General features: G+C 43.0%; 1 protein-coding gene and 1 long non-coding RNA gene across 3 annotated transcripts in view; one reads left to right on the forward strand and one right to left on the reverse strand.

Annotated features, from left to right (window-relative positions):
• On the forward strand, nt 1–24,576 carry LOC120102202 (uncharacterized). The gene is made up of 3 exons (XR_005503371.2): nt 1–185; nt 22,652–22,720; nt 24,391–24,576. It is a non-coding gene; the product is annotated as an uncharacterized LOC120102202 (long non-coding RNA).
• Nucleotides 1–24,697, reverse strand: part of Dnajb6 (DnaJ heat shock protein family (Hsp40) member B6) — a 221,972-nt gene that overhangs the window by 83,262 nt on the left and 114,013 nt on the right. The gene's annotated exons all lie outside the window — the stretch shown is intronic.

Genomic DNA, 24,697 nt, shown 5'->3' on the forward strand with positions numbered 1-24,697 from the left:
GTTAACCAGTTTGTTCTGGGGATTCCTGTTTCTGTCTTCCTTCCTCCTGCAATTACAGGAAGGCTGCTACACCCATGCAGCTTCTGTGTGGCCGCTAGTGATCTGACTGCCAGTCCCCATGCTTGCCTGGTGAGCACACTTCCACTTTGAGAACTTGGAAGCTGAGTTTGTGAAGTGTACACAAGGTAAGCAAACAGGTGCTTGGCTAGTGCTGCTCTCACTCCTCATGGAGGTGAGACAAAGTAGCTTTCGGTTTTTAACGCCGAAAGGCAAGAGTTTGGTTATTTCATGGACTCCATTTTTCCCTCTCAATCACTTGCCTTTTATAAAGGTATTGTTCATAATGGGTTTCTGTGTGTGTTGAGCAGTCAATCAGTTAAAAGTGTGTAATAATTATATTAATTATAATTTTTTTATATTTGGTGGTGGTGGTAGTGGTTGTGTGTGTGTGTGTGTGTGTGTGTGTGTGTGTGTGTGTGTGTGTGTGTGTGTGTGTGTTTGCATGCATGAGTAAAACCAAATCTATGGCAGCTTTTATTTATTTATTTATTCATTATTTTATTTGTTTTGTCTTGTTCTTCAAGACAGATCTGGCTGCTATGAAACTCACTTTGTAGATTAGTCTGGCTTCAAAACCACAGAGATCTGCCTGCCTCTCCCTCCTGAGTACTGAGATTAAAGAAATGCACTACCATGCCTGGCTAAGCCTGGGCAACTTTTAAAACCTTTTTGTGAGCCTTGGTTCTCTTTATGTACTAGGGCTAAGATCTTACCAATGAGTAATCAATTCTTGCAAAGTGCAATATTCAGGGTACCTGGAAAGTGCTCATTCAATTTAAAGCCACAAGCCGAGTTTGACCGACAAGTATCTCCCATATGAGCCTGAGGGCTCAACATGGGGATGAGTACTTAGCTTTATGACAAGGTATCCATATGTCTCCTCTGTCTCTGTCTCTGTGTCTCTCTCTGTCTCTTTCTGTCTCTCTCTCTCTCTCTCTCTCTCTCTCTCTCTCTGTGTGTGTGTGTGTGTGTGTGTGTGTGTGTGTGTGTGTTTTGTACATGCGTGCCTTAACCAAAGCTTCTCTTACTTGGTCCCTCTTGCTGCGACCCAGGGTAGTCTAAAGAAATTCCTGTTTCTATTACTAGAACTTGATTAGTCATATACAAGGTATTTCTCTAAAGCTATATAAGAAAGTTCAGACAAGTTATATTTCCTAGGAGACTTGGAGGTTAAGACAGCACATTCCACCAGCTTCCTTCCCCCACCTCTTGCCCATCAACCCTCTCCAAATGTATGAAGCCAGCAGAGACTGGAAGGAGAAGTTGGATGTGATGAATCAAGTCACTCATCACAGACAGCATCTGTCTTCATGCTTGCCCGATGTAATTCTGGGCTTCTGTTTTGTTTGGCTTAGTCCAAAAAACACTCAGAGGTTTGTACTTTACCATCCCTGATCCTCTGGAGGACTATGCTGCAGTCATTTTTTAAAACCCATTGCAACTAATATAATTATCACACACTTTTAACTGATTGACCCCTCAACACACACACACGCACACACAAACAACCCACTGTGATTCATATCTTTATAAAAGGCAAGTGATGGGAGAGACAGAGACAATAAATAACTGACCTCTTACCTTTCCATGGTCTATTCACCACAGCTCTCAGTGCTATCTAGTGGAGGATTGTCCTCTTTTAAATTTTTTCCCAAAATATTTTCTGAGAAATAAAAGCAGAAATTGCCCTGTGCACCCACAAACTCCATTTCCTCTACTGTGTTACATGCTGAGTATTTTCTGAATGGAAATGATGTTACATGCTGTGTATTTTCTGAATGGAAATGATAGGATACGATTCTGCAGCAAGATGGCTCTCTGTTCATTCATCTCTCCACACATTTGTCTGTGCAATAAACTCTGCCTAAACAAGTTCCTACCTGGTGTGTACAATCCACAGTCTATCAGTTGCATGTACTCCAGGATAGCTAAGTCAGCGGCTCAACACAAAGTTCATAACCTTAAAACATAAGGAATTTTTTTCCACATTTAGGGGGTAGGGTTGAAACAGGGTTGCTTTTTCTTTTTTCTTTCTTTTTTTTCCTTTTTTCCTTCTTTTTGTTCTTCTGTTTGTTTGTTTTTTTTAGATTTATTTATTTTATGTATGAGTGTTCTATCTGTATGCATACTTGTGTGCCAGAAGAGGGCATCAGATCCCATTACAGATGGTTGTGAGTCACCATGTGGTTGCTAGGAATTGAACTCAAGACCTCTGAAAGAGCAGATGATGGGTACTCTTAACTGCTGAGCCACCTCTTCAGCCCTAATACAGGGTTTCTTTGTGTAGCCCTGATTGCCCTGGAACTCACTCTGTAAGTCAGGCTGGCCTCAAACTCAGAGATCCACCCACCTCACAAGTGCTGGGACTAGAGAGGTGTGTCACCATTGTCTGGAATTTTTTCACTTTTCTTGGTAACTCACTTGTTTTCAAATGTGAACTTTGTAGATGACAATAGCATATTGCAATGTCACAAAACTAAACACACTAGTGAGACACTGAGAATGAAAGGACAATGTGCTTCATATTGGTAATGAATATAAACTGCTAATAATGATGGTGGACATTTTTTCAGGGCCTTTCTCTATTCCATGTGCTGTGTATATCAGCTGTCAACTTTGCCACAGTCTTTACTTAGTAAAGGAAGAACCTCAGGCTCAAAGGCAATAAGAAGATTGTGATGGAGTCCAAGATTAAACTCAAGCAGTTTGAAAACTAGACATCAATGTGAGAAACAAAAACAACCAGAAAAGAATGTTTAGAATGCAGTACAGTGACTGAAAATTGAGGGCATTCCATGACTGTGAGTCAAGGGAGTCATGACCAGTACCTAGGAGGCTCCAGGGAGGTTGACTTGTCTTCTCTCTGTGTGTGTGGCTCTTGACCTACAGGTTATCAGTATTGGTCTGGAGTGGTTATGCTGGGTTTTTGAGAAGCAGAGATGATTTTGAATGTCTGGAAAGGGTCAGCAGGGTGGTAGTAATGTAATACTGGTGGGAATCCTGCGATGGTTATGTCTCATCAGGATTTAAATTCAAGGGTTTTGTGTAATGTTCATTCATTTGATAAAAATCTGAAAAGTTCCCATTCTCTTCCTAAAACCTTCCCTAGATATTTGGGATACTTAATAAATACGACAGAAAAAAAATATTCTTGTAATCATGGAGGTTGTGTTCTTTAGAGTGAGACAAGCAATAAAATAAGCAAAATAAATATATTACAAATTAAGTCAGATTCAGCATTCAGGAGGTGGAGACAGGAGAGTTTTGAGTTCAAGGCCAGCCTAGGCAACATACAAGATTCTGTCTCAAGAACAACAGTAACAAAAAATAAGTTAGAAGATGGCAGTATAAAGAGAACATGAGGCAGTAGCTGAACATGTGGATTGTAGCTGAAAGAGGTCAGACTAGCCAGGGCTGTTGCCTGAGCAGTACATGGAAGGCTGTGAGGACTTTACAATGCAGAGGACAGTAGTAATGGAGGTGCTGAAACAAGCTGATCATGAACATATTTCAAACTCCACAGATGTGCTGATTGGTGAGGTGGATGTCAGAGGAGGGGCATCCAGGCAGCTCAGTGGTCCATGGGCATCAACTAAGGATGGAGATGTGAGAGACTTCTTTGAGAGGGTTTAGATCTAGTAGGTTAAGGAAGCTGTTAGGTAAGACTCCCAACAATGGGAGTGAGGGTTGCCATGTCCAGCCATGATATAAGGGTTTTTAGCCAGTCTTCTTTTATCTTATTAGGGCATGTTCAGTGCTTCTTTTTGGTGAGAGGGAGGGAAGAGTTGATCTGGCATATAGGAGATGTGGGGGAAGGGACCAGGAGGAGTGGAGGGAGGGGAAGCTATGAACAGGATGTAATTTATAAGACAAGGATAAAAGTTTTAAAAAGAGGCTGTTAGACATTAAGGTAGAGAGGGAAAGTCAACTTAGAAATGTGGGCTGGTTTATAAAAGAGAAGTCTAGGCCAGGAATCCTTGAAACATGAGTGCTAGGGAAATTGCAAGAAAAGATGGTTTCTTAGTTAGGATTTCCGCTGTGAAGAGACACCATGACTAAGGCCACTCCTATAGGGAACAACATTTAATTGGGGCTGGCTTACAGTTTCTGAGGTTCAGTCCATTATCATCATGGCAGGAGGTATAACTGTGCAGGCAGACATGGTGCTGGAAGAACTGAGAGTTCTAAATCTTGATCCCAAGGCAACCAGGATGTCTTCCAGTGTCTCTGTTCCACACTGGGCAGAGTTTAAGCATAAGACCTCAAAACCCTCCCCCACAGTGAAGCACTTCCTCCAACAAGGCGGCAATGTCGAATAGTACAACTTCCCATTAGCCAAGTATATTCAAACCACCACAGATAAGGTGAGGCAGAGTAAAAAAGAAGGTTGAAGAGGCAGCAAAAGGGCCAGGAGCAGCTTCTGCAGAGGAGGAAAGTGGTAGAAATGTACATCAGTGAAGAGGCCTGGGGGCTCTTGCTTTTCCACCGGAACAGGAACACCCAAGTGAGAGTCGTGTCAGTTTTTCTCCAGTAGTCAGGAGTTAGGAATGGGAGTTAGACAGACAGTTTTAAGGGCCAGAAACTGCAGCAACTGCAGCTTCCATTGCTGCTTTTTTTTCCCCTCTGCCACTTGCTTTGACAATTTACATCAGAGAGTTTGAAAGAATGAAAGCTCTGAGCCCAGAGGTCACCAGAGGAGCAGTTAGTCATTAGCCCACTTCTTTACCTCCTGTCCACTTGATGTTTCTAGCCAGGTTAACAAAACAACCCTGACCTCCAAGCCTCCAGATGCACATCCATCTTCCTTGAACAAGCCCTTCCTCTAGTATAGACTGTATTGTTAATTTTCATTTTCCTAATTTTATAGAGACAAAGACATAAGGAGCCTTGTATTTTTGCAATTAAAACCCAAGTTGTCCTATATACACAAGCATCTTCACCTTGTTGTACCTCCAAAGTGTGTTCTTCAGCCCTGCAGTCACAGGAGCTGGCCCTCACAAAGAACTAACACTGCCCATTCTTAAAATGGACCTACCACTTTTTTTTTGGTCTCATTCTGGCTACTCTCCCTTCTTTGGAGTGGATCCCAGAAGAATCAGGTTTAGCTGCGTCATGGTGCAGAAATGAAACACAGAGAAAACAGAGTCTGTATTCTGTGCAGACACTGGCAGAAAACAGGAAATCATCTGAAGACTTCAGCCACTGGGTCTACAAGGTCAAGCCACAGTGAGCTGGGTGGGTGGGCGGAGCAAAGCTCTGAGTGTGAGCTCTGGAGTGCTGAGCCTGTGTGTGGAGAGGAAGCTGACAAGAGCTCCAGCCCATCGTCATCCAACATTCACAACATGACTCATTATTTTGCTTCTTCACGAGTTAATAAACAGATTGGAGAAACCAGACACAGCCTGAGAATGGGGTGTCTGGGAATGGATTGTACAGCACTGAAGGTACAGCACCAACTGTTGAGTCAGACTGGCTGGGCTTCAACCCTACGCCTGACCAATTTTTCTGTAAGGCCCTGCCTCACTGCCTGTAATCCAGACATTTCCTCCAAAGAGGACATGGTGGTATGCAGCTGTGAGGGTCCTTGATGAACTGTGGACAAGAGCTCATTCTGTAGTGGGCCAGTTCCAGATACTTCAGTCTGGACTCCACATACTGGAAGGTCATTATTGTGTTCGTTGTATGTGGGAAATGTGGTCTAAATGTGTTTCATACTGAGGCTGAAGGGAATAGTTACTTCTGCAGAAGATGGAGGTGACTGTATCACATTCAAGCAAATATTCACAAATCGTTACACTTTTCCCCTCATGCTGGGAAGTAGGTTCAGTTAGGGCTTCACTGAGACCTCAACCACTGGAGCTTGTGCTGTGTAATCCAGATACCAGTCATTCAGACTGTAAGGAATTTCTCTCTCTCTCTCTCTCTCTCTCTCTCTCTCTCTCTCTCTCTCTCTCTCTGTGTGTGTGTGTGTGTGTGTGTGTGTGTGTGTGTGTGTGTGTGTGTGTGTGTGTGTGTGTTGGGGTCATTGGGTCACTGTAATGAGAGAAGGAATTTCCCTCATAGACATACTCCAACAGTGAAAATTGAGGTGACTTCATTATCATCACTGAGCTGTAGAAGGCCACCTCAGGGAGGAGCACATTTAGGAAGAAGTTCCACAGTCTCTAGATTCTCTTATTAGTTATAAATGAACTCTCCCCCATTGTCCATGCCCCAGGAAAAATAGATTCAACTGTAGTCAGTCCCACTTGCTTCAGGGCCTACTGTGTCCCCTCAGACCTGGAACATCCCACTACTCTTAGCTACAGTGTTCCCACTCCAGTGTTCCCATCCCAGCTTCTTGGCTCTATCCTTCTGTCACCAAAGCCAATCCCTGCCCAGAGGGAGTAGGGGAGAGACCTGGGGCCCAGCTTCCTCCACTATGTAAGCCCTGCCTCAATCAGAGCTACCACTGAGGAAATGGGAAGGGCATTGTCTTCCCTTCCCAAGACCCAGGTTTTAGCACTGAATGGAGATTCCCCAGAAAGAGACAAAGTCTTAGTGTGATGACATCAAGCCCCAAATTCAGGCCTTGAAAGGAGATCATTAGAATGAGTAAGTACAACTAGGCAGGAAAATCGGGGAGTGGGGAGAACCAGGGGATCCTTGGTTTCAAATTCTTAGCTGGCCTCATCCTGGGCAGTTCTGTTGCTTGTAAGACAATCTTTGCCCCAACTGGCAGAGTGCTGTGGGAGAGGCTGTGGCACCTGTCTGAAGATTATTCAACCTACCTCAGGTACTTTAAAAGACATTTCCCTGAAGTCCCCCACCCCAACACTTCTTCAAAGACCCAGGAAACAGAAACTACACTTCATGATGCTGGGACTTTGGGTGGATCCTTTCACACCCCAGACCTACATTGTCCACAAACATCCATTAGGTTTAAGTGGATGAAGACACAAGTCATAGGATGCAACATAGCAAGGAGGTATGATGAAAAAGGTTAGAGATTTAGTGCAAAAGAAAAAAACAACATTAAAACAAAAAGCAGAATGCACTCTGGGAGATATAAAGATTCTATGAGTGGATGCCAGGACCCAATGCATGAACCATATAAACAAGGATAAGCCAACCTCCCAAGCTCTACTGTAAGGTGAAAGGCAAAGCAGAACCTCAGAAACCACTCAGGGAATTCACTGGGTCCAAACCTGAACCAATAAGTCTGCAGAGGCTATGGGTGAAACTCAGTTGGTAAAATGCCTCCACAGCTTATACAAAATGCTGGGTTTGATCCCCAGCACCACACTACAATATCTGGTGCCTCACACCTTTAATTCCAACACTCTCAAATTAGAAGCAGGAGAATCCAGAACTCAAGGTCTTCCTTAGCTTCATAGAGAATTAAAGACCACCAGGGCTATCTAAGAGTCATCTCAACCTAGCAGTGGTGCCGTATGCCTTTAACCCCAACACTTGGGAGACAGAGGCAAATGGATCCATTCTTCTGTGACTTCAAGACAGCCAGGACTACACAGAGAAACGTTGTCTCAAAAAAAAAAGAAAGAAAGAAAGAAAGAAAGAAAGAAAGAAAGAAAGAAAGAAAGAGAAGAGAAGAAAGGAAGGAAGGAAGAGAAAGAAAAGAAAAGAAAAAAAGGAAAGAAAAGAAAAAGAAATATCTCTTAATAGCTATCTAATTGGATTTATAGCCAGCTGAATTGGAAAGAATTCATGTATGATACTGTAAACCTTAGCCAGTGACCTATGGCTGGAGAGGTTGTAGGCCCTAGAAGAGAACCTACTACTGTTACTTTCCTAAATCAATATTTCTGGCTTCAATTCTGAATACTGATGCTTATACCCATAAGTGCAGCTGTCACTCCTCATCAGAGAAGCTTCTGTTATCAGCACAGAGGCTACTACAGAAGTCCACAAATGGTCAAATACAGAGGATAAGGGAGCAAGAAGTGCCCAGCACCAAGTGATGTATATCAACAATGCAACCTATACCTAAGGAACATTGCAAAAGAAGAGTTGAAAGATTATAAGAACCAGAAGACCAGGACACCCTGCTGCTAGATAGCACTTTCTAGCTAGACATGATAGGGAAGCCATACCCATGAAATCTCAGAACTATGGATGCCTAGACAAGACCTGCATAATGGCACCACCAATTGACATGCCAATGTAGATAGGGGAAATTTCAAAACACCCTACCCCTAGATGAAGAGCCACGGGCAATCAACAGCTGAGAGGGAAACTTTCAGCTCCAAGGCCAAACTCTGATCAAGACTATCTTATCCCAAGTGGACAACCCTAATCATGTACATAAAAGAAACACCAAGTGCTCTCAGTAGGATGTGGGGGCAGAGAGGGTGTGGCTCTTATAATCTTTTCATCCCTTCTTCTGCATGTGTGATTATAACAATAATAGTTAAAAAGATTGGAAGTAGGAACACAGAGGAGTTAGATGGAGAGAGTGAATGGTAGAAACAATAGAAATACTAGACTCATGTATAAAATTAAAAAATAATAATAATTTTAAAAAGTCTGGGTCTAGGGAAATGGCTTAGTAGGCAAGGGCAGAGAACCTGGGTTAGGTTCCCAGAACCTAAATGTTGGTTCACAGTCACCAATAACTCTAGTTCCAGGGGATCTGACTTTTTCTTCTGACTTCAATGGATGTTGGGGCTCACAGAGAAACACTAAGATAACCTGGAATGTTATTCATATAAGAGTATCTCCTCAGTGGGGGAGATAACATTTTAATTTAAAAAAAAAACTGTATTCTATCTAGAAAGCTGAGAATGGATTTTGCTAATGACCTGGGAACTTTTTTGCTATCTGTAGAGGCAGGCTTCACCACCTTTTGCTACAGAGGCAGACCCAGAATGATTCATTATTCCAGACTCTCTAGACAGTTAACCATCCTTAGGAAAGATGATACAAGAACTTTATGGCCTACTGACCTCTATGCTATCGGTCAGAAACCACACTAGATTCTAGGCCTTTTAGCTATAGAACTCACTCTCATAGTCACAGGTACTTTGTAAAAAGTTTCTATGGGGGCTGGCAAGATGGCTCAGAGGTTAAGGCTACTGGCTGCTCTTCCAGAGGTCCTGAGTTCAAATCCCAGCAACCACATGGTGCCTCACAACCATCTGTAATGGGATCTGATGCCCTCTTCTGGTGTGTCTGAGGAGAGCAACAGTGTACTCACATAAATAAATAAATAAATAAATAAATAAATAAATAAATAAATAAATAAATAAATAGTCATTTAAAATATAGTCTGTGTAGTCACACCTTAAGCTTCATTGTACACCTGGAATTGGACTGATTAAATTGATTGTTGCCTGGAAACCTTTTCCCAAATGGTACTGTGTTTTAAATATGCTGACAACAAACTGCCTAGTATTAGACACCTGAAGACTGATCCATGCTGAAGAAGTCAATCTGCATAAGGCTTTCATGCTTATCTCTTTTTTTTTCTTTTTTTCGGGGCTGGGGACCAAACCCAGGACCTTGCGCCTCCTAGGCAAGCAAGTGCTCTACCACTGAGTCAAATCCCCAACCCCTCCTTGTGGGGTTTGATTCACTCTCTGACACCTGTAAGGACCTCCTCACATTAACACGATTCTCACATATGATGCATGTCTGTGTATGTGTGTCTTTTTTTAAAAAAAACCTAAAATTAGTCTATAATAAGAATGAGATTAGAAATCTTCCTTCCAGACCAAAACTTGGCCTGGGACAGAGCCAGCACTCCAGACCCCCTCCCACACTCAGAGACAGCTTGACTTCCAGGAGGTCTATCACAACTAGGTTCACAGGAGAGACACCCCTGCCCCAATACCTGGCCTAACTAGAACCCTAACAAGGCCCAGTGGACACAGGACCTATCTGCCCTGCTGGAGACACATCATCCTTTTGGACACAACTATGCATGGGAGCAAATCAGGTGCTCCAGCACTACCACCATCACCACCATTGCCACACCCAGAGACAGCCTGACTCAAGGAGGTCCATCACAACTACACTCACAGAGACAGCCTGACTCAAGGAGGTCCATCACAACTACACTCACAGAGACAGCCTGACTCAAGGAGGTTCATCACAACCTCACAGGTTCACAGGAGGGAGAGGATCCAGTCAAAGACAGGGAAACCAGTTAACACCTGAAATAACCAGAGGGAGAGGGGCAAGCACAAGAACATAAGTAACAGAAACTAATGCCACTTGAAACCATCAGAACCCAGTTCTCCAACAACAAGCCCTGGATACCTTAACACATCTGAAAAGCAAGATTCCAACCTAAAATAACATCTCATGATGCTGATAGAGGACCTTAAGGAAGGCATAAGTAACTCCCTTAAAGAAATACAAAACACAGATAAACAGGTGAAAGATCCCCATTTGATATTAGTGCAGCCATTTCTTAAGAATGAGAATCTTTTAAGCTGGCCCTTGCTTAGCCCCTAGATGTTAGACAATAGACAAGGAAGTACAGAAAGCACATTCCCACCCACTCTCTAGGAAGCTGCCGGACCATAAGAACAGATGGTATAGAACATATTTACTCCAGGGCAATTACAAGACAGGAAACATCTCCGGGAAGCTAACTGACCACTATAGAAGTGAGATGTCCTTGGTACTGAATGCAGCTGTGCTGACATAGCTATAGCTTTGTCCTAGTAACTCCAGAAGAGAAACACCTGCCAAGACAGATATCCTTGGTCCTTGTCCTGGGAACCCCAGGATAAGAAAACATATATCAAGTCAGACGTCCTTGGTACTGAAATAGCTGCATTGATGTGATTACGGCCTTATCCCAGGAATTCCAGGATGAGAAACATCTGCCTAGTTATCCTTGGCACCGAAATAGCTGAGCTAATGAAACTGTGTAATTTTAAATGACTATTTAAGCTGTACACTTCTGTTGTTCGAGACTCTTCACATCCCTCCTGCGTGAGGACCATGTCGAGTCCCACTACATTGGTATCCCAAAGTAAACCTCTTGTTTTTACATCAAGACTGAGTCCCGTGTGTTGGTGGGGTGATGAGTGTCCTCAGGACTGGAGCGAGAGTCTCCTCTGTCTGAGGGTCTTTCATTTGGGGGCTCGTCCGAGATTTATGACCACCCCTCAACACTGAGACTGCTCTTGGAGGTAAGGTGGAGCCTTTAACTGTTCTGTCTTTTTGTTTATGTGTCCTAGTTCTCTCGTGGGACACTCGTGGGACACAGGTCACTCGTGGGAGTGTTTGGCCTGGTTCTTTAAGCTGCATTCTGTAGTAGCTGTTTGAGCACTTGTGTGAGCTCTCAGGCTACATTCTGTAGCACCCATTTGAGCACTCGTGAGAGGGCTCTGACTGCATTCTGTAACAGCAGCTGTTCTGTTTTTCTGTCTGTGTGTCCGGACTCAGGACTCAGTTCTGTAGCAGCTGTTCAGGCGCTCGTAAGAGCGTTTGGACTGAGATCAGTAGACATACTAGGGGATCTCAGGCTGCTGACCTGGGGGACACCCCAGGGTCTGGGGAGGACCAGGGACGCATGGTAGCCTCCAGAGTAAGGTTTGTTGGGTGCAAACCTGATCAGTTGTTTCTGTTGCCCGCCGCTTCCTTCGGGCATCTGCCTTCTAGGACTTTTTCTCTGTCGAGTTTGTTAAGAAGTAGGAACGGCCAGTGTCTTATGGATCTTTGTGTCTCTTATCTGTTTGTCTTTGTCCTGTCCTTGGGTATTTTGGAACAATGGGTCAGAAGGTTACTCCCCCCAACCAGTCTCACCCTAGACCACTGGGGAGAGGTGAGGGTGAGAGTACACAAACTGTCGGTGGAGGTAAAAAAAAAAAAAAAAAAAAAAAAAAAAAAAAAAAAAAGGGACCAAGGCAGACCATCTGAGCCTCTGAGTGGCCAAATTTTCAAGTCGACTAGCCCCCTCAGGGATCTTCTAATATGAAAATTATAAAGAGTGTTAAGAAAGTTGTTTTTCAGTCGGGGCTGCATGGATATCCTGATCGGCAGGATCGGGAGGATTTAACTCAAGAACCGCCTCCTTGGGGAAAATCGTGGGCTAGTTGACCAGACCCACAGATTCTGGTGGTCCAAACTTCCAAGGGGGAGCCCTCCGGACAGGCTCCTCCAAAAGTCTATCCTGATGCTCAGGAGGATTTGCTCCACCTGGATTCTCCTCCTTATTCCCCTACCCTCTCACCTACCCAACCTCCTGAATCTTCTGCCCCTCTGGCTGCAGATGCTTCTGGTCCTGCCCAGGGGACGTTTAGCCAGTGAGCACTCACCCCTGACTCCTCTACTGGTCCGATTCCTGTTTTTCCCTTGCGGGCTGATGGACCTCCCCGGGGTCCGGGTGAGGGGATGCAGCCCCTTCAGTACTGGCCTTTTTCTTCCTCTGATCTCTTAACTGGAAACTTAATCACCCCTTTTGTAGAGGAAGGGGGTCAGGTGCGCAGGCCTGCTAGCAAGGAAGCTGCAGGCTGTGCATGGGCAGTGGCCTGAGCCAGCGGGAGAGGAGTTTCAAGGCAAAGGGGCCACTGGCCGTGGCTGACGTTTTGACAGCAAAAAGATAGCACAGTTAGTGATTGTTTTAAAGTCTATCATGAGTCCTTTGGCCCTGAAATACAATTCCAGTCACTGCCTTCAGTGGCCAGACCCTCAACATTTGCTCACAGAAGAAGAGCGTTCATTAAGAGAACTTTCTTTGAGGGAGCCTGCCTCGCTCCCCCTTATCCACTGGCCCTATTCCAAGAGAGGATGTCAGGAGCCATAACAGGACAAGCTAATAACTAGCAGGTGATCATCCTGAGATGGCCAGTCTCGGATTATTATATAATCTGCGACTGGTCCACCCTTATTAAACAATGCTGTAAGAGATTCATTTTAGGAAAGATTTCTGTTTTAAATGCTGAAAAGAAATGCAAAGAGAAATAACTTAGAGACTATAGGTAACATAAGAGAGCAGTGTGCAGAATGCAGAGGAAAAATGAAGAAGCTGGAGAGAGCAAAGAGCAGGCAGTTTTTTCCTTACTACGGGACAGAACAAGTCATTTCTTAATAGCAACGCAGGCTTAGTCTTATTAAAAGGAACAAACCTTTTTCTCTTACAAACTTGGGTTTAATGCACTTCGCATTAAAAGGGTAAAAACAATTTCTTTCTCTATGTAATAAAGATTGGAGCTCATCTTTCATCCAGAATGAATGAGTTCTTTCTGCCCCGATGCTTGAATTTTTACTCCATATGCATATGTAAGTATAGATGTGTAAAAATGTATACATGTGTGTATATAAAAATATAATTGTGATAATGTATATAAGCTCGGTCCAACTAATTTTGAGTAAAAGTATATAAATGCGCATTTATTAAATCTGTGTGTAAAAGTATATATGTTTATACATATTTGGCTATGTAGAAGAAGCTTTTCCTTCTACAAGCGCTATTCGCTTCTCTTGGTTCAATAAGTTTATTGCTCCAAACTTCCCCCTGGCCTGATAAACAAGAGACATAGGGACAAAAGAGAAAAGACTCCAACAAGTAATCCTCTACTTTATCTCCTGCTGTTTGAAAATGAGGTGCTAAGTGCCAGAGACTGTAGTTTCTGGCCTCAGAGGAACACAGAAGGCAAGTCAGTTACAATAGCAGAGCCTAGTGACTTAGACATAGATAAGTAAATCAGCTACAGTAACATAGTAACTTAGACGTAGATAAGTAAACTTATTATTATACAGCAACCCTAAATATCTCGTAAGACAAAGTCTTACCCTCCGCCGACACTTTTCCCCCTCTGCTGCCCCAAGAAAAACCAACAGGAGAAAGAAGACTAATGCCAGGGATGGCCCCTGGAAAGAGGAGTTGGTCTCCAACATTAAGGCACCTTCCCCGTTAGTCATTAGTGACACGGAGAGTGTCTCTGATCCTATTCCCACAGCACCCAGTTCCTGCTCTTGTGGTCAAAATGCCCCAGGTTGGGGGAGGGGTGACGCGGACAGAGAAACCCCTAAAATATTTTCAAAAAGAATCTACAGCAAACTGCAAAGAACTTTGTTTTGCCAGTCAGAATTCAGAATTCAGGCTTTGGCTGTGGCCAAGGTCAAGATTAATGTTTTCTTTTCCATAGGCTTTTAACCCAGTGAGACAGCTTGGTGAAGGGCTACTACTGCAGTCTTGGTATTCAGGGGCACAGAGAGAACTATAGTTTTATTAAAGGTTGGTACTACAGTATTAACAATCTCTTTATTAGATGTAAGAGGCAGGAAGCCCAATTCAACTTTGACTCCTGCCTCAAAAATGGCAACAAAAAAAGTCCTGATAGCCTCAGGTGAACTGGTTACAATTCTTTTGTCAGCTGCTTAGTATCTAGCACCCAGGTTCTAACCATCTCTCCATCCTTTTGTTATTGGTTCTTACTGGAAGCCTAGTGCCATTTAGAGGATGGGTCTCTTGAGCGATGAAGCCACAGAGCTGACACTGTAGGGAGGTTCTCCTTAAGGGAAAATCTAAGTCCAGAGAGACAGCCGGTAACAGATAGGCTGCCCCTCTCCTCACCTTTCTGTTTCACAGACACAAGGCCTTTTTGTCCCAAGAAAGCCTCCTGGTTTAGCTGTGTGACTGAATGCTATTCATTCTCTTCAGCAGACCTCTATTTTCTGGACTCTCTTCTTGTTTTCTCACCATCCCACTTGAAATGCTTGTTAGCAGCTGTTACAGGAAATACAGAATCCTACTAGAGGCCAGAAAAAATGTTCCAGACATGGATGGAAGGCCCTCACTTCTTTCTACCTGTTGGCTTCAATACGCATGAAGGTAGGGAGCGCCAGGTCTACCGCCAGACTCCATTGGTGGGTCCCTGGGGGGCTTAAAAATGCCCCACCAATTTGGCTAAGGTAAGGAAAAGCTATAAAGAAACTTGAGGGGTTAAGCTAAGTTGCTGAGAGAGTTAGTATAAGTTGCAGAGAAGGTAAGGTTGAACAGAGAGACTGAAGAAGAGAAAGAGAAAAGAAGGTAAAAAAAGCAGGAAGCTAGAGAAGAAAAGAGACAAAAAGAAGAGGAAGCTAGAGAGCTAAAGAGAGATAAAAGACTAGAGAGGAACATATATTGGCCACAGTAGTTAGGGAACCTAGGAAGACAGTACCTGGCAACAGAAGAGAATTCCTGGCTAAAGATTGGTGTGTTTAATGCAAAGAAAAAGGACACTGGGTCAGGGACTGCCCAGGGAAGAACAAGAGGGGCCTCTCCAGTGGCCCGGAAGGCAAGCCTCTCGTCCTAGAGTGCTGGCTATGCGCAAAGATAGAAGGGAAGCCTGCCCAGTTGTTTTGTGAATATGGGGTCTTAACACTCTGTGCTCCTATGCCCAAATGGGCTAGTGTCCAGCAAAAGACCTTGAGTACAGGGGGCTACTGGCAACAAACAATACTTATGGACTGCCAGAAGAACAGTGGACCTTGGCGTGGGACAGGTAACCCACTAGTTCATGGTCACCCCTGACTGGCCCTATCCCTTGCTCATGAGAAATTTGTTCTTCAAAATGGCTTGCATGGGCTGAAATGGCTGGGTGAGGCCATGTGTATGCACATCTGCAGACTGTGTATATGGAGCTTAAGACCTGTCTCAGTGCACCAGTACCTGATACTAAAAGATGTGTGGCTTAGTGCTGTTCTGCCTGGAACACACCATTCCTGCCAGCCGGGCTTAAGACCTGTCTCAGTGCACCAGTACCTGATACTAAAAGATGTGTGGCTTAGTGCTGTTCTGCCTGGAACACACCATTCCTGCCAGCCGGGCACTAACAATTATCACTCAATCCAGGACTTAAACTGTGGTATAGTGGCTGATGTTTTTCCTTTAAATAGAATGTCCCAAAAGGTGATACCACTGGTCAGCTGCCATGGACTAGATTCTCTACTGGTTGGGGACAATCTGGTCACCTTGCTGCCCAATCCTGACCTGGAACCACTACAGCACGAGTGTCAAGCACTGGCAGAAGCCCATAGGTGGAGGAAAGACCTCTGCGACTGACCAATCGACCCCTGCTGAAAGCCGAAGCTACCTTGTCCACAGACAGGAACAGTTCTCTTCATGAAGGCCAGAGATAAGTGGGTGCTGCCATGGTGGACAACACAATGTCATCTGGGATGGCTGAACCTCTACTGAAAGATAGAGTTTTAAATTAGCTCAAAACTCAGGACTGGAGTGAGAGTCTCCTCTGTCTGAGGGTCTTTCACAGGTAGAAGCTCTTAAAGAAATACAGAAAACACAATCAAACAGGTGAAGGAATTGAACAAAACCATCCAGGATCTAAAAATGAAAATAAAAACTAAATGAAATCACAAAAAGAGGCAACACTGGAGATGGAAAACCTAGGAAAGAGATCAGGAGTTACATATCAGGAGTTACATCACCAACAAAATACAAGAGATAAAAGAGAGACTCTTAGGAGTAGAAGATACCATAGAAGATATTGACTCGAAGTCAAAGAAAATACAAAGTGCAAAAAAGCTCCTAACCCAAAATATCCAGGAAATTCAAGACACAGTGAAAAGACCAAACCTAAGGATAATAGAAATAGAAGAGAGAGGAAATGAGAACTGAACCAGTCCCACAGTTCCGTGCACCCAAATCCCGTGGGGGAGAGAGCTGGACCCTCAGAAGTGCAGACACTCCTGAGAACTCAGAGGAGACTATTCTTTGCCCATGTTCCCAATCCAGAAGGAAGTCGCCTAGTGCCATCTGTGGCCCCTAGGCACAGAGACCTATGAGCAGTCAGGGGCAGGACCAAGCAGTCAGGGGCAGGACCATCCAGTTTCTGCCTGGGCCAAGAGCTAAATGCCAGTCATCACCAGGAGCCCTACACACCTGAGAGCAGACATAAGACCAACTTTTCTGCTCCAAGCAACCTGCCTCGTGGACTCAGGACACACAAAGGCAGAAATCCTCTGGGACAGGGCACTTCCAGTTTCTGGCTATGCCCAGAACTGAACCAACAGCTCCCTGCACCCAAATCCCATGGGGGAGAGAGTTGAACACCCTGAAGTTCGGACAGCCCTGAGACCACAGGACAGTCCACCACTTCTGCCCACCTCTCCCACATCCCTGGCCCAAGAGGAAACTGCATAGTGCCCCTGGATATAGGAATATAGGAGAGGTCAGTGGCAGAAACCTGCTGGGTCGGGCCTGTGGCCAGAACTTAACTGAACCAGACACACAACTCCCTTCACCTAAATCCCATGGGGGAGAGAGCTGGACCCTTAGAAGTGCGGACAATCCTGAGAAATCAGAGGAGAGTACTCTCTGACCACTTTCCCAACCAAAGAGGAAATTGCCTAGTGCCATCTGTGCCCCCTGGGCACAGGGACCAAGGAGCAGTTAAGGGCAAGACCATTCAAGTTTCTGCTCCCGCCTAGGGCTGGAAGCTAGTCTCCAGGAGCACTTACACTCCTTAGAGCAGAACTCTCTGTTCCCAGATCTGGCTGAAAGAAAACAGGTCTACAGGAGGGCTGACACACATGCCTACAAGAAGGTCAAGCTACTTTCAGAGTCAGCAAGAAAACTTAACACCAGAGACAACCCAATGGCAAGAGGCAAGAGCAGGAACCTAAGCAATAGAAACCAAGACTATTTGGCATCATCAGAGCCCAGCTCTCCCACCAAAGCAAATACTGGATATCCAAACTAGAAAAGCAAGATATAGATATAAAATCACATTTTATGATGATGATGGAGGACTTTAAGAAGGAAATAAATAACTCCCTTAAAGAAATGCAGGATAACACAAGTAAACAAGAAGAAGTCCTTAAAGAGGAAACACAAAAATCCCTTAAAGAATTACAGGAAAACACAACCAAACAGGTGGAGGAATTGAACAAAACTGTTCAGGATTTTAAAATGGAAATATAAACAATAAAGAAAGCACAAAGGGAGACAACCCTGGAAATAGAAAACCTAGCAAAGAGATCAGGAGTCATAGATGCAAGCATCACCAACAGAATATAAAAGATTGAAGAGAGGATTTCAGAAACAGAAAATACCATAGAAAACGTTGACACAACCATCAAAGATAATATAAAGCACAGAAAGCTCCTAGCCCAAAACATCCAAAAATTACAGGACACAATGAGAAGATCAAACCTAAGGATAATAGGTATAGAAGAGAGTGAAAACTCCCAACTTAAAGGGCCAGTAAATATCTTCAACAAAAAGTTTTGAAGAAAGCTTCGCTAACCTAAAGAAAGAGATGCCCATAAACATACAAGCATCATACAGAACTCCAAATAGATTGGACCAGAAGAGAAATTGCTCCCATCACATAATAGTCAAAACACCAAATGCACAAAACAAAGAAAGAATATGAAAAGCAGTAAGGGAAAAAGGTCAAGTAACATATAAACGCAGACCTATAAGAATTACACGAGACTTCTCACCAGAGACTATGAAAGCCAGAAGATCCTGGACAGATGTCATACAGACCCTAAGAGAACACAAATGCCAGGCCAGGCTACTATATCCAGCAAAACTCTCAATTAACATAGATGGAGAAACCAAGATATTCCTTGACAAAACCAAATTTACACAATATTTTTCTACAAATCCAGCTCTACAAAGGATAATAGATGGAAAACTCCAACACAAGGAGGAAAAGCTACACCCTAGAAAAAGCAAGAAAGTAATCTCCTTGCAATGAAACCAAAAGAAGAGAGACACACAAACATAATTCCATCTCTAACAATGAAAATAACAGGAAGCAACAATCGCTATTCCTCAATATATCGTAACATCAATGGATTCAATTCCCCAATAAAGAGACACAGACTGGATACGTAAAGAGGACCTAGCATTTTGCTGCATACAAGAAAGATACCTCAGTTACAAAGACAGACACAACTTCAGAGTAAAGGCTGGAAAACAAATTTCCAAGCAAATGGTCCCAACAAACAATCTGGAGTAGCCATTCTAATATCGAATAAAATCAACTTTCAACCAAAAGTCATCAAAAAAGATAAGGAAGGACACTTCATATTCATCAAAGGAAATATCAACCAAGATGAATTCTGAATCCTGAATTTCTATGCTCCAAATGCAAAGACACCTACATTCATAAAAGAAACCTTACTAAAGCTCAATCACACATTGCACCTCACACAATAATAGTAGGAAATTTCAACACCCCACTCTCAATCAATGGAAACTAAATAGATACATAGAGAAACTAACAGAAGTTATGAACCAAATGGATTTAACAGATTATTTATAGAACCTTTCATTCTAAAACAAAAGAATATACCTCTTTTCAGCACTTCATGGTACCTTCACCAAAATTGACCCTATAATCGGTCACAAAACAGGCTTCAACAGATACAAGAAGACTGAAATAATCCCATGCATCCTATCAGATCACCACAGACTAAGGCTTGTCTTCAATAACAACAAAAATGACAGAAAGCCCACATAAACATGGAAGTTGAACAACACTCTACTCAATGATAACCTGGTCAAAGAAGAAATAAAGAAATTAAGACATTTTAGAATTTAATGAAAATGAATGTACAATATACCCAAACTTATGGGGCACAATGAAAGCACTGCTAAGAGGAAAAATTCATAGCTCTGAGTACCTACAAAAAGAAGCTGGAGAGAGCATACACTAGCAGCTTGACAGCACACCTAAAAGCTCTAGAACAAAAAGAAGCAAAAACATCCAAGAGGAGTAGATGGTAGGAAATAATCAAACTCAGGGCTGAAATCAACCAAGTAGAAACACAAAGGACTACACAAAGAATCAACATAACCAGGAGCTGGTTCTTTGAGAAAATCAACAAAATCAGAAATGAAAACTGAGCCATAACAACAGAGTCTGAGGAAATTAAAAAAAAATCATCAAATTCTACTACAAAACTAGAAAATCAAGAAAATAGACAATTTTGTAGACAGATACCAGGTACCAAAGTTAAATCAAGACAAGACAAACCATTTAAATGGTCCCATAACTCCTAAAGAAATAGAAGCAGTTATTAAAAGTCGCCCAACCAAAAAAGCCCAGAACCATGTGGGTTTAGTGGAGAATTCTATCAGACCTTCATAGAAGACCTCATACCAATACTGTCCAATCTATTTGACAAAATATAAACAGACATAACACTATCTAATTCCTTCTCTGCAGCCACAATTACACTTATTCCTAAGCCACACAAAGACCCAACAAAGAGAGAGACCTTCATGCCAATTTCCCTTATGAATATCAATGCAAAAATACTGAATAAAATTCTCACAAACCAAATCCAAGAACACATCAAAACAGTCATCCATCACTATCAAGTAAGCTTCATCCCAGGGATGTGGGGATGGTTCAATATATAGAAATCCATCAATGTAATTCACTATTACAAAGTGATATACAAACAAACTCAAAGAAAAAAGACATGATCATTTCATTACATACTGAGAAAGCATTTGACAAAATTCAACACCCTTTATGTTAAAAGTCTTGGAAAGATCAGGAATTCAAGACCCAAACCTAAACATAGTAAATGCAATATACAGCAAACCATTAGACAACATCAAACTAAGTAGAGAAATTTGAAGCAATACCACTAAAATGAGGGATTAGACAAGGCTGCCCACTCTCTCCCTACTTATTCAATATAGTACTTGAAGTCCTAACCAGAGCAATCAGACAACAAAAGGAGGTCAAAAGGATATAAACTGGAAAGGAAGAAGTCAAAATATTGAAAGAATAAAAAATGCACCTAAGAAGTCAGAAGTTTAAAAAAGCCCTAAATACCTCAAATTCCAGACCCTGCCCTCTACCTGTACTAGCTGACCATAAAGTTAAATTAAAAATCTTAGAGAACAATCTTGAGAAGCAGGAATCTTCTCCCAGGAACTGATGGACCATAAAGTAAACAATCTTGAGAAACAGGAAGCTCCTCCTTGTGATTTTTCACTGGTATTCTTGACATTTTCCAATGATGCCCTCCCTACCCACTGGGGTTGAGGTTTCTTCCTTTAAATTCCCCTTGTCTTAGTTACTGGGGGTCGAACTCCACTGCCCCTGCGTGGGATATGAGTCTCGACCCCAGTGCACTGGTTCCTATCAATAAACCTCATGTTTATTACAGCAAGGACGGTCTCACGTGAGTTCTTGGGGGGTTGCATCATCCCGAGACTTGAGTGAGGGTCTCCCCGCTCTGGGGGTCTTTCAGTACCTGACTAAGACAAATGCAGTTACTCACAGTCAATCATTGGACTGAGTCCAGGGACCCCAAAGGAAGAGTTAGGATAAGGACTGAGGAGCTGAAGGGGATTGCAAACCCACAGGAAGAACAACAGTGTCAACTAACCTGACTACTCAGAGTTCCCAGGGACTAAACCACCAACCAAGAGTATATAAGAGCCAGTCCATGGCTCCTACTACATATGTAGCAAAGGACTGACTCATCGGGCATCAGTGGGAGGGGAGGCTTGATGCCCCAGAGAAGGGGGTTGCTAGAGGACTGAGGCAGGAATAGGTGGGTGAGTAGGGTAGCACCCTCTTAAAGGTAAAGAGGAGGGGGAAAGGGTGAGGATTTGTGGACAGGAAACTGGGAAGGGGGATAACATTTGAAATGTAAACAAATGATTAATAAATTTTTAAAAAGATAAAGACATCTAAATTACAAAATAGGATTATAATTATTCATCTCCTTATAATACTTTATAGGGCCATAAGTAAGTTCTTCTTTAAACATTACAAACCTCTAATAAAATAAAGACCTACTAACTGGATAATTAAAAAATGAGGTTCTATTTACTAATTATTAAAAGTAAGTGTCTTTGGGCAATGATAAGAAGTGTCTAATGTGTGGCATGGAAAGGTGAGAGTTTGCTAGCATTGATGGTCTTACTGATAAATGACAGAAATTCTTTTCTTTGTACTAAGAAGCATGTGTACACGAAGTCCTTAATAAAAAGTCTTAAAAACAACACTTTCAGAGAGTTTGGGCATGACCCCCTGGCTACCCAGTAGAGACTACAACAGCCCTGACTCTTCACTAACTAGTTAGCCACCCAACTTTCCATCCAGAGTAGGTACACCCCACTCGCCAGCTTCACTGCCTGAGCCTCCCCTGCATGGCTACCGCTCTCCAGATCAGTGTCAACTCAGAGCCACCTGCAGGGCTGGTACAATTGAGTGGCTGGGCCTCATCCTAGAGTTTCTGTCCTTATGTCTCCAGCTGGAGCCTGAGAAGTCACTTCAAACCCATACTTATAAAGCTGGCAGTGGGACACTGTAGAGCCACAGCTTGGAACTTGCTTGGTGGGAGCATAGCATTAGTGTTGAAGAGAAGCCAACTGAGCAGTAAACAAGCATTACATAAGCAATGTGGGTGTTCAGATAATTGGTAGCAATTAGTGGATGTTTTTAGCAGTTGTCGATGCTCAATAGGCCAGGGTGGGTGACCCATACACCAGTGATTGCTGTGACCATGCATTTCCCCACACCTGGTCTGTTTTAGGATGTAGCTCAATAGCAAGCCAGTATTTTCTGAGTCTGCCATGACTTGTGCTCAAGCTGGATCTGGATCGCATGGGTGAACTCTGATGGCTGATGGGTGTGTGTTTCTTTTCCAGCATGCCTGCCAAGATGCCAGACCTCAGCACAGTGGTGAGCAGCATGTGGGCAGTTAAAACCACTGAAAGGTAGAAGTTTTAAGGTTGCCTCGCTAGACAAAAGTTTAGAGCAGAAAAAAGAAACTGGTTGGGTCCTGGAACTGCAATTACACTAGCTGGTTCGGCAACTCTCTCCCAGGAACTAACTGACCATAAAGTTAGATTAAAATCTTAAAGAATAATCTTGAGAAACAGGAAGCTTCTCCTTGTGATTTTTCACTGGTATTCTCGACATTTTCCAATGACACCCTCCTTACCCCCTTGGGTTGTGGTTTCTTCCTTTAAATACCTCTTTTCCCAGCCACTCGTCGTCGAACTCCTCTGGCGCGTGGGATATGAGTCTCGACCTCAGTGCACTGGTTCCTATCAATAAACCTCATGTTTTTTTACAGCAAGGATAGTGTTACGTGAGTTCTTGGGGAGGGGGAGGTCATGTCATCCCAAGACTTGAGTGAGGGTTTCCCCGCTCTGGGGCTCTTTCACCACCACTGGAGCCTGACATTCCCTGTTTGATTTCCATCTCTTCTTCTACAGTCATTTGTACCGTCTTAGGAACACCTAATAAAACCACACAGTGAGCATGCATCATTTAATTTTTTCCAGTAGCCACAATAAAATATAATAACAGGTGGACATATTGACTCATGTCTGTAAGTATAGCACTCAGGAGGCTGAGGCTGTAAGTTAAGGACCAGTCTGGACTATTGTATTAGTTAGGGTTCTTTAGAGTAGTGATTCTCAGCCTTCCTAACACTTTGATCCTTCAGTACAGTTGCTACTTCATAACTGTAATTTTGTTGTTATGAATCATAATATAAATATCTGATATGCAGGATATCTGATATGTGACTTCTTTGGGGGATCGTGACCCACAGGTTGAAAACCACTACCCTAGAGGAACAGAATCAATAGAATGTCTGTATTTAAATTCCATATATACACATGTATACATATATATGATTATAAGAATGTACATGTATACATATATGTGTATATACATGATTTTTATGTATATGTATATATATATACATATTTTTATATATGATTTATAAGAATATCTAACAGGCTGTGGTCCAGCTAGTTCAACAATGGCTATCTTCCAAAAGAAAGTCCAAAAATACAGTAGTTGTTCAGTCCATAAGACTGGATGCCTCAGCTAGTCTTCAGTATATTCCAGAACACATAGGTTTGAAAGACCCCCAGAGTGGGGAGACCCTCACTCAAATCTCGGAATGATGCGACCCCCCAAGAACTCACGTGAGACCGTCCTTGCTGTAATAAACATGAGGTTTATTGATAGGAACCAGTGCACTGGGGTCGAGACTCATATCCCACACAGGGGCAGTGGAGTTCGACCCCCAGTAACTAAGACAGGGGAATTTAAAGGAAGAAACCTCAACCCCAGCGGGTAGGGAGGGCATCATTGGAAAATGTCAAGAATACCAGTGAAAAATCACAAGGAGGAGCTTCCTGTTTCTCAAGATTGTTTACTTTATGGTCCATCAGTTCCTGGGAGAAGATTCCTGCTTCTCAAGATTGTTCTCAAGGGCCTTATCTTAAGTCCTTTTATCTAGTTCCTGGGAGAGCAGGCTCAAGAAATGTGACCTTTTACCTACAGGTAGAGGACAGGGTCTGGAATTTGAGGTATTTAGGGCTTTTTTAAACTTCTGACTTCTTAGCTGCATTTTTTATTCTTTCAGGTTCTGATGCCCATGAAGGAATGGTCTTGCAAAGCAAAAAGCAAGCAGACAAAGAGCAAAAGTGTTCTTCATCCATGGCCTTTTTGCAGACTTCCACCAGGTCATGTTTAAACTATGGCCCAGATTAAATGTGTATCTTCCCACTTCAAAAGATCTGGATTAAAGTTTTAGCTTCCTATCTCAGAAGATTTGAGTTGAAAGTGAATCTTCCTACTTCCACTGATTTCATTTTAAAATAATTCCTCATAGAGGTACCCAGCTGTTTGGCTTTTTGTTAATTCCAGATGTACTCAAGGCTCTAGACTCA

This window comes from Rattus norvegicus, chromosome 4 (assembly GCF_036323735.1).
Source record: "Rattus norvegicus strain BN/NHsdMcwi chromosome 4, GRCr8, whole genome shotgun sequence".
In the NCBI taxonomy this organism is placed as follows: domain Eukaryota; kingdom Metazoa; phylum Chordata; class Mammalia; order Rodentia; family Muridae; genus Rattus; species Rattus norvegicus.